The 14,404-nt window shown below is 40.8% G+C and overlaps 1 protein-coding gene and 1 long non-coding RNA gene across 2 annotated transcripts in view; both read left to right on the forward strand.

Moving 5' to 3' along the window:
• Positions 1-14,404, forward strand: part of GPC5 (glypican 5) — a 580,092-nt gene that overhangs the window by 526,670 nt on the left and 39,018 nt on the right.
• Positions 6,222-14,404, forward strand: part of LOC122457981 — a 37,898-nt gene continuing 29,715 nt past the window's right edge. The window contains exon 1 of the long non-coding RNA XR_006277786.1: positions 6,222-6,264. This is a non-coding gene — a long non-coding RNA (uncharacterized LOC122457981). The remainder of the gene's footprint in view (positions 6,265-14,404) is intronic.

Raw genomic sequence — 14,404 nt, forward strand, 5'->3', positions numbered from 1 at the left:
ACGTCCTGGTCACATTGCATGTGAGCAACCTGACCATGACTGGTGCTATGCACAGCTCTCTATTACGTTCTGTAATAATTTAATATAAAATTCATGTAACTGGAAGGATTTTTATACATAAAAAATATTCAAATGTGTTAGACTTGAGGTTTTGTGAAAGTTCTGTTACTATTTAATTTTGTTCATATTTTAACAGGTTTTTAATTTATAAAAAAATACCTTTTTAGTTTGATAAAATGTTAGCTAGTATTTCAGACTGTCTTATACTCCTTATATACTCCCTTAAACTGAATAGGAGTATTGTCTGAGTGAGATGTGCAGGATCAGGCATATGTTTTTGTTGCTTAACAGCAAGTCATAAGAGCATCTTTAAAAATCAAATTATATTATACAATGATTGATGTTTGATTAACCTCATCTGCCTTTTATAAAGCTGTCAGTTTGGAACAAGCCCTTAAGGGTAGTGACTGACTTACAGTCCTTTTTCTCATCCTATCTGCAGTGACTTGAACATTATGCCCCATTTTTAATTTAGGTCTGGCAGTAGCATTGCTAGCTGTGATCCTTACATGGACAGTGGATGTAATCCTCATTCTGCAGCAGTCTTCCAAGACACCATCTCTCTTTCTCCACCTTTATAGTCCTCAGCTCTATATATAGAGGCCCTGAGCCAGTGCAGGCACCAGTTTGAACCTTTCCATCTTATGGTGCTGTACTAGAACTCACTCTTGTGATCTCCACCTCCAAGTAGTCCAGCAGTGACCTCCATCCATTCTCAGATGCTTCACCAATGATCACTCCACTAACATATTTACATAGAACGAACTAAATTACTAGTGTTTTTTGCTTGGACTGAGCAATCTGCAGGGGAAGGATGGAGGGGACACCTGGCTGAGTCCAGGTGGCTATGCTACCAGTGCAGGCCCGAAAATATGTGCCTCCTTTCCAGACTAGCCTGCAACCATCTCCCACCCCATTTGTAGGTTTCTTCACTGGCCTTTTCATTGGTCCCATAAATGGCCCTTTTTTCCTGATTTAGATATAATCTCAACCTGAAGTGCAAATGCTCTGAACTCGGTTGCGATGCTGCTGATGGAGGGGGTGGGGTAGGGGGGAGAATGGAGACTGTCACAGGATGAGAATGGAGACTGGATGCATGGAGCGCAATAACACCAGAGCCATGAAGACAAGGGACTATTACCACATTCCAGGATGTACAGCTCAAAATCATATTAGGCCTTTTCTGCCGCCATATTGCATAAGTCTCATGTTTAACTTACTATTCACTATCACGTTTCCATCTTCCTCACCTCCTGTAAGTGTGTATGTTAAATTATTGTTCCCTCAAGGGAGTATCAGCAGTACACTGCCTCTGCCTTGATATAATTGGCACTTTCCTGCAGTCAGAATTAGCTAATCTTGTCCCTAGTGTTTATTGTATATGCAAGAGTTTTTCCCCATCCATTACAGGGGAAAAATAAAAGGAAAATTTAATATTGTATGATTATCAACATTAGATGGAAAAGAAAGTTGCACCTCTTTTTTCACAGTAACTTCAAAAGAATGATCCAAATAACAGACGTTAGTATTGGTGTACGTGCATGCATATACACACAATCCACCCACGTTAGTAGCCTTTAGGAGAAAAGAGTGAAAAGATAAAAGTAGTCCAGCAGACTGAGTCCTCAATCCTCCAGAGACTAGCATGTAACCTTAACCTTATGCCCTGTGAATAGTTGTCCCACTGAAACCAATGGGCCTACTCACAATGTGTATATTTAAGCATAGGAGTAATTTTTGAAGGGTCCTGAGTTCCTAGACAGTGTCTTAAATGTTGTTAGTTCTTAGACCCCACAGCAGTTGTTGAACAATACTAAATACCTAATTAGATGTTCCCTATTCTTTGAATTTATTTACCATAAAGGAATATTTTAATTGTTTAAACTATTCTGAAATCAAAATCACACATCCATTTTGCATTTTGTTTGCTCTGCATTGAATCTATTCTATTTTTAAATATACTTGTTTTCTTCCTTTTTAAAATAAAATCAACAAATATGGAGAGCAGAACAGTGTTTCAGGTGCAGTTTGATGATTATTGTAAAGTAGCCCTCTAACCTTTCTTAATTGGTTAGGAATTTCTGTGTGTACATCTGTGATGGGAGAAACAGCAAACCCTTTTTCTTCCCAAAAACAACCCTCATGGGCTGAAGCATCCCCATTTCAATTTCTTTAATAAAGGCAGGTGCCATCAGCCTAACTCTTGGAATAGGAAACCTCCAAGGGAAACTTGATCTCAGGGGAGTTGACTGATCACACCTGAACCCTTTGAAAAACACAAAGAATAACTTTGCTACATTCCTAGTACACGGTTTCTAGGGTAAAGAAGGCAGTTTCTAGGGCAAAAGGACATTCAGAGGGAACATCTCTCCATTTCCCCAGGGAGTTCAGGGTGTCCATTTGGGCAGATCTGGGAATTAAGCCCTATGTGTTGGGTTTTGTCTATATTCTGCTTGAATAGTCAGGAGCACTGGGCAGGACATTTTAGTCTAATTTCCTATGTTAGATATCTTAATCTAACAAATGAGTCATATCTGAGAACTAGGCTTTCTTTTGCTCATTGCAGAGGATCCTTTCTTGGTTTCTAGTGCGGGACTACAACCACAGGCCACAACAACCTAGAAAAAATTGAGCTTCTGAGCAGCATTGCACTATGAACTCCAACTCAATCTACTATTCACCATTTCCAATCTCCTCCCCCACACAAAAACTTCTCTCTTTATTTAGACTGCTTCTAAATAACATTTACCCTAGAGTATATCTGTCCTATAAGTCATTCATTCTTCCCTTGGTTGTTTACGTTAAACCTTATCTTATTTTGATCTAATCAATATCCAAATTATCCAGATCCTTAGGATTTTACCAGAGTCTGAAACATTAGTATCTTGAAGTTAGCAAGTCTGTAATATTTCCTACATTTAGAGCAAGTAATATCCACATGCACATCAGAAAATTTAAGTATAATGAATGGCAAGTATCAAGGATTTAATGGCATCCACTGCATAGCACTACTTAATATATAGTCGTTCCCATTAAGTGAGCTGTAGCTCATGAAAGCTTACGCTCAAATAAATTTGTTAGTGTCTAAGGTGCCACAAGCTCTCCGTTTCTTTTTGCGAATACAGACTAACACGGCTGCTACTCTGAAATTTGTCAACAGTTATCACACATTGGTATCTGAGATTTTCAATTTCCCCTTATATTTAGAATAGGAAATAAGTTGGTAGTAATCTTTTGGTAGCTGTTAACAAATACTGACCTTTAATTACACCAGAGCATATTTTATTGTTTACTATGGGTATGTCTTCACTACCCACTACTAATCTTTTTTGTCAAAACTTACTAGCAGGTGAATTATTTGTACACTCCTGTTGTTTGTGTATGCAGAATGAGCCAGAAGCAATGCCAAATATAACCAACCTTGCCTAGCACAATGTTTACTTCAAGGGATATTTGGATAATTTGGTACAGATGGCTGATCTTCTTCAAAATATGTAGAAAACTACACTCTAGAAAACTAGATAAGAAAAGGATGAAAGGTCCCACATCTGTGAAATCTTCTATCTGCTGTAATCAAGTGAGGTATAAATATGGGAATTTGGAACAGAGTGCAAATGTAAGTTGCAAGCCTGTTCTCCAGCTTGTGTGAAGTATTAACTCTCTCTATTGCAGCGATTTCTCTGTATAATAAACTGCTCGAGCTAAGTTATCTGATGTCTCATCAACAAAAGAATAGAACCCATTGGTATTAATATTCTGTTCACTCCCCACCTTCAATGGAGGGAATAAAGTACTAGTGGCTAGGTTGTATTTTTATCCAGGTTTTTCAGTGATGTTTGGGGGATCATCCAGACCAGTAAGGAGTTCTCTCACCATCTGACTTGAAACTTTATATTGCATAATGCTCTGTTGATATGGTTTAGAGCCCTGATACCAGTATCCAGCCCACAAGCATAAAAGTTTCACACTAGATTCCACAAGCCTAATTATTTCTTGTAGGGTGATCCAAAAGCTCTTCTGGTCCCAGTCTCCCCAAATCCATCTAATCCAATTTCTTATCTGCCAGATACTTGGACTTTTCCCCTCTGGTTCAACAGCCCCTAGTTGTCAGTTCACTTTGGGGGACACATTTCACACAGTTTGCACACCAGAGACTGGTTTGGGGTAAACATAAACAAAACACATACAGGTTTCACAGACAATAAACAGAGCTACAACCTCAGCTTTGCATTCATGTATCAGGTAAATTCCTTTTTCAAATACCATTACCTGTTACCTCTGAACAGGTGCCAGAATTCCACCCCCCTCCCCAAAGGGCGTTCCACTGTTCACAGACAGCCTTCCACCTTTGAGACTGTCCCTCAATTTTGGATTAAAAACTTTAGTTTCAAGCCTCCTTTTAAAAGGCTTCCCCTCTTTCTTTTCTTCTGGAATGGTGACTCTCCATTATTTAGGGTGAGGGGAAATTTAGCTGGGATGTCTTAATGTTTTCTCATTTAATCCTAGTGGCCCATCAGTCTCTTCCTGGGTTGTACAATTCTAAGTGCTTGGAGTATCTTGGAGGATCTGGTTGGGGAGGCAACCCATTGCTGCCTGCCTGACCACCCTGGTGAGGTGAGGTGTACACACACACACACACACACACACACACACACAGAGTTCCAGGGGAGTGGAGATAGGGAGAGCAACAGTGTGTGTGTGTGGCTCCAGACAAGAGGTCTTACAGTGAACTGGCCCTCATGTGGTGAAGCAGCTGAGAACCAGCCCAAAGCCTGGAAAGGATAGAACAGCCGACCGGTGATGCCCCAGGATAGAAACCAGGAGGAGCCCTGTATCAGGGAGGAATCACCTGAGAAGGAAAAAACATAGCCAGATATAGTAGCACTGTTGCCCAGAGCTGCACAGGGCTGTGGGTACTAGGGCTTGTGGTTTTGCACTGAGAATAGGGAAGAAGGCTGTAACTAGCTAAGTGGGGAAATTGCCACTTTGTGTGGGTTTGCAGAGAACAGCAGAAGAGGACCCTAGAGGAGCTTCTTGGAGAAAGTTCACTGGCACAGAAGATGACCAGGAGCACCCAAGACTCACTGCCAGACTGGACCTCTGCCTAGGATTCCTGAACTCTGAAGTTAGATGCATTGCTCAGTGTCCACCCTTTCATTGTGGTACCACTGGGCCTGTGGCGCCTTGTGTTAGGTGTAAACCTGCTTTATCTCTCCAGTCTCTTCTCCCTCTGCTTTTCTCCATTCATCCCTCTGTAAATAAATGTTTCCTTTTCCTGTATTCATTGTGCTATTCTGGTGTGCTTGAGTGTGTATCTGTGTTTACTTTAGGGGGGTTGGGAAAGGTGCCCCTGTGGTGCAAGGGAGTTTCCCTGCTGCATTCCTGCACATACTTTTTCTTAGCTAGAGCCACCTTCAGAGCAGAATTCATCTTAGCCATGAGGGTGCTATAATTACACATACATTCATAACCATATCCTCTGTACATGTCTCATGGTGACCATCAAGTTCAGGACATTACAAGCATTCATGAAAGACCTTGCTTGACATATCTTTGTGCACAATATCATTGCATGCACCCAGTTGATTCAATTGTGGTTTTTTATTTGGGTTCAGATCCCCCCTGTTTTCCTGTGCAAGTGTCTGGACCCTTATGGTCACACAAACCAGGGCTGAAACTAATTTATTATGATTTTGGAGCACCCCGTAATATAATAGGTGTTTCCGAGGAAGAAGTAAAGACCAGTACATACCTAAAGAGCATACAATTTATGTTCAGATAGCACAAGTGAAGGTCATAGACAGATAGACAAATCTAGAAGGTGTGAGGAAAGGGTTAAAAATCACATGGTTACTTGACAAGGCAATGGGAGGATATGTACAGGTCTTTTACTGACCCCAAAGGAAACACTGCAGCTTTGCCATTCCCTCCCCAGTGGTCCTGTGGAGAAAACCCAGCTGAACCAGATAGAAGCCTATGTTTTGTTTTTAATGGACTATCTGGAAGACTTAGAGTCAGCTAAGGGAGATACTCTGATCTGGAAGCTGATTAGATTGACTTGCCCCTAGTTAGGCCTGCCTGTTTTAGCACCTGCAATAGGTTAAGCCTAATTAGGCTTATCTTAAAAACAAGCTGGCTCAGTCTTTTGAGAGAGAGAAGAAGTTAAGCTGTTGAAAAGCCAGGCCTGAGTGTTCTGGGGGAAATGTAAGTGCTATTTTGAGGATTGGCTTGAATATTTCACTTATATTTTGGCACCTGAGGACTATAAAACTGCATGTAAGGAATACACACTCACTTCTGCCATGTTCTGTGATTTTTTTTATTTTTTCATTAAATCAGAATTCCCATAATAAACCCTCACTCACACTGAGGTGTGTTGAGCTTTCTCTCCCTGGTTCTTGCACTGATGAGTATAGAGGTTGGCACATTTATTAAACTTGATTCTACTGTGGTTTTTTTTAAAATATCACTTAATACTGCAGAGAAGAGTTATTTAGGAGGGATTTGCATAATATAAAAGCAGTTTAGCCTATGGTAGCAGTGTAGAAAGATCCTCAAAAGAAATGGTCGGTCAGTTAAATCTATGTTAAACATTTAAGTACACTTTAAAAATAATTACTTTTAAAATACATATATGTGCACTTTAGGCCAGATTAATTCTTGATGTAATATAATAATTGTCAGTGCGATTACTCCTGTGATAACTTTGGCCCTGTGTGTGTGTTCAATTATAGCTATTAACACAATTTCTATTAATCCATTTACTTTTGGGGCCGTTTTGTTGTCCTTACTGATGAAAGGTGTCTCAAAATGCTACCTGGCAACCTTGCTGTGGAGGAATGTAGAGAACTGTCCTGTTTGCGTGTAGCCTATTGTGCTTGAAACTAACTTTACATAATTCTAATGTCTTTTCCTGGATTGTCCATACATACTGTATTACTAAGGTATTAGTATGCATTTATTGCTGCATGTGAGAGAGTGCTTTAGAATCATTTAATGAGGTAGCCAAACAAACTGTTGTGTAATTTGTTAATATCTGCATTTGGACTATAATTAAGATATAACATGTAACACACCCACAGGTGCTTTACCAACTGCCTCACTATCTCTCTTGAGAGAGTTAAACTGTAATCCAGAAGGCTCAAACCTTGGGATGGAATTCTGGGAGAGGCAGTTTGCAAACTTTGGGGGATTCTCAGGGATCGGCACTAATTGCAGGGGCTGGTCAGCTGGCCCATATGGTTGCAGCTGTCAGGAGGAAGTGTAGGACAGAGGGACTGAACTCAAAGAGAGTGCCTAGGGACCCCAAGATTGGGATAGTGCTTCGGATCTGTTCAGTCTATGGAGGTTTAAAACACCCAGGGATCCAGAGGTTGTGATTTCCTTAGAAAAATCTGGTGAGAGGCCAACAAAGTGTGCTTGACAAGATCTGGGACATCTACTATTGTAGGAGCTTCAGGAAGCTGTGCATATTTAATTTCAGGCAGTATGAGGGCATTGACCACATCTGCTGAAATGGAGACTTAAAGCTGGTGGTCCTCTGGTATTGGTGACACTTGAGCCTGTGACATCTCACAACTTTTCCAGAGAGACTTAAGATAATGTTGAAAGATGAGAAGACATAGTAATCTCTGCAGGACATAAAATAAGACCAGCCATACTGGGTCAGGCCAATGGTCCATGTTGCCCAGTATGCTCTCTGACTGTGGCCAATGCCAGGTGCTTCAGAGGAAATGACCAGAACAGGCAATCACTGAGTGATTCATCCTCTGTCATCCAATCCCAGCTTTTGGAAGAGAGGACTCAAGGACTCTGTGGAAGAGGAATAGTTGCAATTTCGTCAGTTGTCTGAGAGGAAGGTTGTTCATTATTGCATCATTCACTCCTGCTATATCCTGTAAATAGGTCCAAAACACCTGGTGACTGGCTGAAAGTGATATACTGTTACATCAGTAAGCACTGAGACTTGAATTCTGTCTGTGGTCAGAATATCACCTATTAGTGCTACTAGAATTGTCCCTATGCCAAGCCCCAGTGAGAAGAATGTAAGATGTTGAATACGGTCAGTGAGTGGGTGGTGATGAAATTTTGCTGTCACCTTCTTATAACCTTACCCAAAAACTGGAAGGTTGATGTCAGGGTAGTAAATGAAGATGGCTGTACTAGGGTTTTCTACTCTTCTTCTTTTGTATGGCTGGTGTAGAGCAGCAACTACAATTTCACCTGAAGCTGATAGAGCCAAATGGAGTAGCAGAATTTATTGCAGTAATGCCTCCCCCCATATTTATAAATTGGGCAGTAGGTAGTGATATGTTCAATGGTCTGTCATGGGGAACCATACTCATCCACTGGGGAGTCCTTGATTTTCTATTTCTGCATTAGATATCTGCACCTACCATGGTTGGTTTGAATTCAGTTCAGAGTTTCACAAGATGACTGTGGAAGGTCAAACCCAGCAACCTTCTGCATGGGATCTGGCACAGGGCCCTAATTAAGTCTTGTTTAGCCCAAACTGCCTCCTGATCATAACCTGACTGCATGAAGCTAAATGAATGTTCCCAGAAAGGCTTTCAGGACTTAAGATGTTGCGGGGCGGGAGGGGCATTGTCCTGGAATTGCTGAAATTCGTAGAATGTTGCAGCAGTTCGGGGTATTGGCAGGGGAGTGATGATAGACAGGACAGGTAGCCATGGTGTTGGAGTTGACTTAAGGGTTTCTGTGATGCACTGCATCACTGTATTCAACTGGGTATACACAAGTCGTGTGTGGCTGTATCTGCTCCATACCAGTGCACAATATTCAGCTAGTGAATATACAAGTGCTCTTGTAGATGTTCACAACACTGATGCTGGTGCACCCCAGGTTGTAACTGCTAGTTTTTCATCTTTGTCCTCAGTTAATACTTTCTCATTGTCCTGGAGGTCTGATGTTTGGATTGTCATTGCAAGATCATCTGCATATCCAAATTTTCCTGATTTAATTGGAGGCATGCCACTTATGGAAACATTAAAAAGGGTTGGTGCAAGTACAGAGCCATGTGGTAGCCTGTTAGATATGGGGTGAGCTGGTCTAATTACCCACCTACACCCATAGGCGTCTGTTATTCAGCATGACCCATAGCAGGCAAAGTGTTTCGTAGCAAGGCATAATTTTAGCAAGTTTCAGCATCAGGTTCTTAATCCATACAGTATCAAACACAGATAACAGGTCAAGAAATACTGTGCCAGTCTTAAATTTCTTTTTGAAAGCCAGTCTCGGTATAAGTTGTGAGTGCCAGAACTTGGTCACAACAACTACGTTTTGGCCAGAAGCCTGCCTGTTTGACAGGGATAATTGGCTCACTAAAAGGGCTTAGTCTTTTGAGGACAATATGTTCTAGAAGTTTATAGGTAGTACATAGTAGAGAAATTGGCCTATAGCTTCCTGCTTCATCAGGGGCTTTCCAGGCTTTAGTATGCCAATTACCATTGCCTCACACCATATTTCAGGCATCAGTACTGTCCTTAAGGTAGCAGAGTACAATGTTGCTAGCCACTGGAGTCCTTTGGGGCTGAGATGGTGAAGATGTAATACCATCAGGGCCTGCAGCCTTCCCTTTTTTCATCACAGCAAGTCCTTTTACTTCCTCAATGCTGACAGTGAAAGGTTCTCCTTGAGGGGTTGCTGCAAGTGTTCAGTAAAGTTATGATACTTTTCTTGTGTGTTTATCAACAGGTCCTTTTGTGCTCTCCACCAGTTTGGAGGCTATTGCGTTTGGCAGGATTTTTGGTGGTCTGTGGGATTACTGGCCCCAAGAATTTTTGTAGTAGTGTCCAGGTTTTATGACTTGAATGTGTAAAATCAAGGTTCTGCACACAATCAAGCCAGCACTGTCATCTTGCTGTGTCAAGAGAGTATAACAGGGCTTTTATGGTAGGAGAGCTCCTGGTGTGATTGTATTGCCAGAGCAACTCCTGCGGCTCTCTCAGCCAGCAAGTCTAGTGCAGTGAGATCTTTGCCATCCATTTAATTTGTTTTATAACCCCACATAGTGTGGTGACTAGTAAAATCACCTGCATAGATGTATGGAATAAGAGTGCTATTTTGGCCATCGTGTGCTAGGGGCTTTATAGACCTTGGTAATGTGGAGCTTCCCTATTTTGATACATGTGGCAAATGTGGTCTCCTCTTTGGGTGATGGAATAACATTATAGATTCATAGATACTAAGGTCAGAAAGGACCATTCTGATCATCTAGTCTGACCTCCTGCACAGCGGAGGCCACAGAATCTCACCCACCCACTCCTATGAAAAACCTCACCCATGTCTGAGCTATTGAAGTCCTTAAATCATGGTTTAAAGACTTCAAGGAGCAGAGAAGCCTCCCTCAAGTCAACCATGCCCCATGCTACAGAGGAAGGCGAAAAACCTCCAGGGCCTCTCCAATCTGCCCTGGAGGAAAATTCCTTCCCGACCCCAAATATGGCGATCAGCTAAACCCTGAGCATATGGGCAAGATTCACCAGCCAGATATTACAGAAAATTATTTCCTGCGTAACTCAGATCCCATCCATCTAATCTCCCATCTCAGGGGATTTGGCCTATTTACCCTGAATATTTAAAGATCAATTACTTACCCAAATCCCATTATCCCATCATACCATCTCCTCCATAAACTTATCGAGTAGAATCTTAAAACCAGAGAGATCTTTTGCCCCCACTGCTTCCCTTGGAAGGCTATTCCAAAACTTCACTCCTCTGATGGTTAGAAACCTTCGTCTAATTTCAAGTCTAAACTTCCTGGTGGCCAGTTTATACCCATTTGTTCTTGTGTCCACATTGGTGCTGAGCTGAAATAATTCCTCTCCCTCACCTGTATTTATCCCTCTGATATATTTGTAGAGAGCAATCATATCTCCCCTCAACCTTCTTTTAGTTAGGCTAAACAAGCCAAGCTCCTTAAGTCTCCTTTCATAAGACAAGTTTTCCATTCCTCGGATCATCCTAGTAGCCCTTCTCTGTACCTGCTCCAGTTTGAATTCATCCTTTTTAAACATGGGAGACCAGAACTGCACACAGTATTCTAGGTGAGGTCTCACCTGTGCCTTGTATAACGGTACTAAAACCTCCTTATCCCTACTGGAAATGCCTCTCCTGATGGATCCCAAAACTGCATTAGCTTTTTTCACAGCCCTATCACATTGGCAGCTCATAGTCATCCTATGATCAACCAATACTCCAAGGTCCTTCTCCTCTTCCGTTACTTCTAATTGATGCGTCCCCAACTTATAACTAAAATTCTTGTTATTAATCCCTAAATGCATAACCTTACACTTCTCACTATTAAATTTCATCCTATTACTATTACTCCAGTTTACAAGGTCATCCAGATCCTCCTGTATAATATCCCGATCCTTCTCCGAATTGGCAATACCTCCCAGCTTTGTATCATCTGCAAACTTTATTAGCACACTCCCACTTTTTGTGCCAAGGTCAGTAATAAAAAGATTGGTCCCAAAACCGATCCCTGAGGAACTCCACTGGTAACCTCCCTCCAACCTGACAGTTCGCCTTTCAGTAGGACCCGTTGCAGTCTCCCCTTTAACCAATTTCTTATCCACCTTCTGATGTTCATATTGATCCCCATCTTCTCCAATTTAACTAATAATTCCCCATGTGGCACGGTATCAAATGCCTTACTGAAATCTAGGTAAATTAGATCCACTGCATTTCCTTTATCTAAAAAATCTGTTACTTTCTCAAAGAAGGAGATCAGGTTGGTTTGGCACGATCTACCTTTTGTAAACCATGTTGTATTTTGTCCCATTTACCATTGACTTCAATGTCCTTAACTAATTTCTCCTTCAAAATTTTTTCCAGGACCTTGCATACTACAGATGTCAAACTAACTGGCCTGTAGTTACCCGGATCACTTTTTTTTTTCCTTTCTTAAAAATAGGAACTATATTAGCAATTCTCCAATCATTCGGTACTACTCCTGAGTTTACAGATTCATTAAAAATTCTTGCTAATGGGCTTGCAATTTCAGGTGCCAATTCCTTTAATAGTCTTGGATGAAGATTATCTGGGCCCCCCGATTTAGTCCCATTAAGCTGTTTCAGTTTCGCTTCTACCTCAGATATGGAAATATCTATTTCCATATCCTCATTCCCATTTGTCATGCTACCATTATCCCCAAGATCCTCTTTAGCCTTATTAAAGACTGAGGCAAAGTATTTGTTTAGATATTGGACCATGCCTAGATTATCCTTAACCTCCACTCCATCCTCAGTGTTAAGCGGCCCCGCTTCTTCTTTCTTAGTTTTCTTCTTATTTATATGGCTATAGAACCTTTTACTATTGGTTTTAATTCCCTTTGCAAGGTCCAACTCTACTCGACTTTTAGCCTGTCTCACTTTATCCCTACATATTCTGACCTCAATTAGGTAGCTTTCCTTGCTGATCCCTCCCATCTTCCACTCCCTGTATGCTTTCTGCTTCTTCTTAATCACCTCTCTAAAATGCTTGCTCATCCAGCTTGGTCTACAACTCCTTCCTATGAATTTGTTTCCCTTTCTTGGGATACAGGCTTCTGCAGCTTTGATTTAAAGTAATCCAGGCCTCCTCTACCTTTAGATCCATAAGTTCTTCAGTCCAATCCACTTCCCTAACTAATTTCCTTAATTTTTGAAAGTCAGCCCTTTTGAAATCAAAAACCCTAGTTGAAATCATTAATATCTGTGGTGGTGTCCTTGAAGTATATTGCTAAGCTATATTTAGGATGATAATGGCTAATCATTATGTTGTATCCATAGACGTGGTAGCACCTAGCCTGTTGATAGTTGCCAGTGTGGGTCTCTTACAACATGAGGATATAGATGTTGGAAGTCTTCAGCAATTTTCCAAGGTACTTGCATTTATAGTACTTAAACATTAAGTTGCAGGATTCTTATTCAGAGGCCTATTTGGCAGATTGTATGGCCTTGAGGAGGAACTTTAAGATTTGTTCAGCTGCTGCTCTGATGACTGGGAGATGGCTGAGCCATGTTCGGTTACTTAGTTTATGGAATTCATTGTGAATTCTCACTTGACAGAGTGGGTCCCATGAAGGCTGCCATCTTGCACTCCAGGGTTTTCTATTGATTTACCCTATTAGCAGTTGTTGGGACCCTGCATGAAAATTTGGACTGATTCCTGTTAACTCACCATGGAAGGTGTAGCTTGTTAGCCACATCCTCAATATTTGGGAGGCGAGAACAGGAGACTAGGGCTCATGGGGAAAGCCTAGACCAAGTCCAGCTTACTAGAAAGCTTAAGCTGATAACTTGCCTTGTGATATTTCAACAGCTAGTAAAATAAACCACTCCAGGAAAAGAGCTGAGTTTATGGTTTAATCCAAAACATGTAATGTGTGTTCTGTAACAGAGTGGGGGTAAGGACATGGTTGTTTATGGGGTTTTTTCATTTCTCTTCTCCCCTCCCCCATCATGGAGATCTTGCTTATTTTGGCACAGTTGGGTGGGTATGTTTTTTGTGTGTGTTTGTGGTTTTTTGTTTGTTTGTTTTTTTTTAGTCTCTCTCCCAAGGAATACGAGACATGGTTCTGTTACACATGTAGTAGCATAGTAATCTTTCAAAACTTTTGTAGGACCTCACTTATATGATGGTACCAATATCACTTAAGGAAAGTGGATGAACACATCTGTTAGAATCTGATTAAAATATATTTCTAATTTACAAATTTGCTTTCCATTGTAATTGTCCAATATTCATGTAAAATGCATTACTAGTAAATGCATTTGCCATAGTTTTCGGATTGCAAAGCTACAAGGGAATACATTTTAAAAAATTAGAAGTGTACATGGGGGAAAAAAACATAAATTATGTGCCCAACTCTATTGTGTAATTAATTGTTGGGACTTTAAATCTGATAGTATACCATATCACTGGTAACTTTCCAGGTATCTGGTAAATTTTTTAGTGCACTACTGATTGGTAGTGGGGTAACAGTATTTTGAGTCAACTTGCCTTTATGAAAACCCATTAATCTAATGATAATGTAAGAGCTAGTTTTGTTTTTGTGTATTTTGATATTGCTGCTTTTTTAAATTCAGCTCAATGAGCATTATAAATGATGGATGTGTATTGAGAGAGGAAGGAGGTATGTATGTGCATTCTATCTGGATGTCTGTCGAAATAGAAGGTGAACTTTGAAGACCTCTGTAGCTTTCTTCCTGTTGCACTATATACCTTTTCTCCTGATAGGGAGAGAATGGTTCTTCCGTATCAGGATCAGCAGTTATTCATCCTTAATGTTTGCATAATCCAGAAACTCCCCAAAGCAGAAAGAATGCCAAATAATCAA

This window comes from Dermochelys coriacea, chromosome 1 (assembly GCF_009764565.3).
Source record: "Dermochelys coriacea isolate rDerCor1 chromosome 1, rDerCor1.pri.v4, whole genome shotgun sequence".
Lineage (NCBI taxonomy): Eukaryota > Metazoa > Chordata > Testudines > Dermochelyidae > Dermochelys > Dermochelys coriacea.